Below are 1,455 nucleotides of genomic sequence, written 5' to 3'. Positions count from 1 at the left end.
GCTTTACTCCACTCCAGCTGGCTGGTTCTGCACTGGAAGGGGGGAGGGGGGAGAGCATAATTTTGTCACCAAAGCCAGCAAGCAGGATTCTGATTATTACATGTACGCTCAGATTCTGAAGCCACTAGTCACATATTACCTTTTTTCCTGGAACTGAGTATTATTAAAGTATTACTCAGAGTGATAGCGGGTTGCTGAAGTGAACCTACAGAGACAAAATGGGTTGAGGGAGAATTCACTTGAAAAGAATGCTAAGCACACCATGTTGTCCTAGGGATTCAGTGCAGAGTTTAGGAAACCAATTCAGTTTTAAGTTTTCAGGGAATTGCAAAGAGTGTTAAGGAAAAAAATATATTTTTTAAATTATGGAAAATGTTTGTGTCCGGTGAACTGCGTTTTGATTAGTTGAGCTGTCAATATTGCACTCCCCACCTTACAGGAATCATTTCAGCTTTTCATTTTCTCCTAAAGTGATCATTTGGCATAAAAGAAGCAAAGTATATGCAAAACCAGATTACAGATGCCTGCTCCTACAGTTTAAATAAATAATTTGGCATTTCTTCAGCATGTATTTTAAGCGCCAGTGCTATAGATAGAAGAAATATTTACTTATAACATTTTCCCACTCTCTTACTAAAGTAAATAAATAAACAACACCAAAAAAATGTAACTGATGGGGCTGAAATCAAAACTTGGCCCAGCATCTTTCATCATATTTAATATTCTTTTTTCAACATATTTGTGCAAAGAAATATTCAAACAAGTCTGAATAATATTCTACTCCCTAGAAAAGATTAAGATTTTGTCATCTTTACTTGAAAGGAGCAAGAGAGACCGAGTCAAATTCTTGTTTAAAAGAACCAGTATTTATTTACCTTGCCAAAACCAACATTTTCCCAACAAAAGTAAAGTTTGTGGAGGAACATGTCAATTTAAATGTTTACAGTCTAATAGCTTTTTAGTGGAAATACTTTAAGAGAATTACAACTAAAATTGTTTCTTCATTTCACTCTGAAGTGATGACAAAAACATTGGCAAACATCCAAAGTGAAAACAACAACAACAAAAACCAAATAAAACTAACAAAAAGGAGCTCTTTTTCACACAGCATGTAATTAAAGTGTGGAACTCGTTGCCACCAGATGCGGTGGAAACTGACAGTTTAGGCATTGGACAAAAGGCATTGGACAAATTCTTGGAGGAAAGGGACATCAGTAGCTATTAGGGGGAGTGTGAAGCGAGCCCTGCTCAATTCAGATTCAGCCCGAATCAGGGACAGTGATTTGATGATTCAGATCACTGTCCCTGATTCGATTCAGCTGGATTCAAATCTAAAGATTTGATGCTGGTTTGGAGAATCAGCAATTTGGACATAGACACAGCATTTAATGTTTTTTCTACATACCTTGAGGTAGCAGACACGGCTTGTGAACTTTCAGTCCACTTCTGGGTCTG

The sequence above is a fragment of the Alligator sinensis genome, unplaced genomic scaffold, assembly GCF_000455745.1.
Source record: "Alligator sinensis unplaced genomic scaffold, ASM45574v1 scaffold308_1, whole genome shotgun sequence".
NCBI classification, from domain to species: Eukaryota; Metazoa; Chordata; order Crocodylia; family Alligatoridae; genus Alligator; species Alligator sinensis.
The sequence above is the reverse complement of the archived record's forward strand: the minus strand, read 5'-3'. Positions refer to the sequence as shown.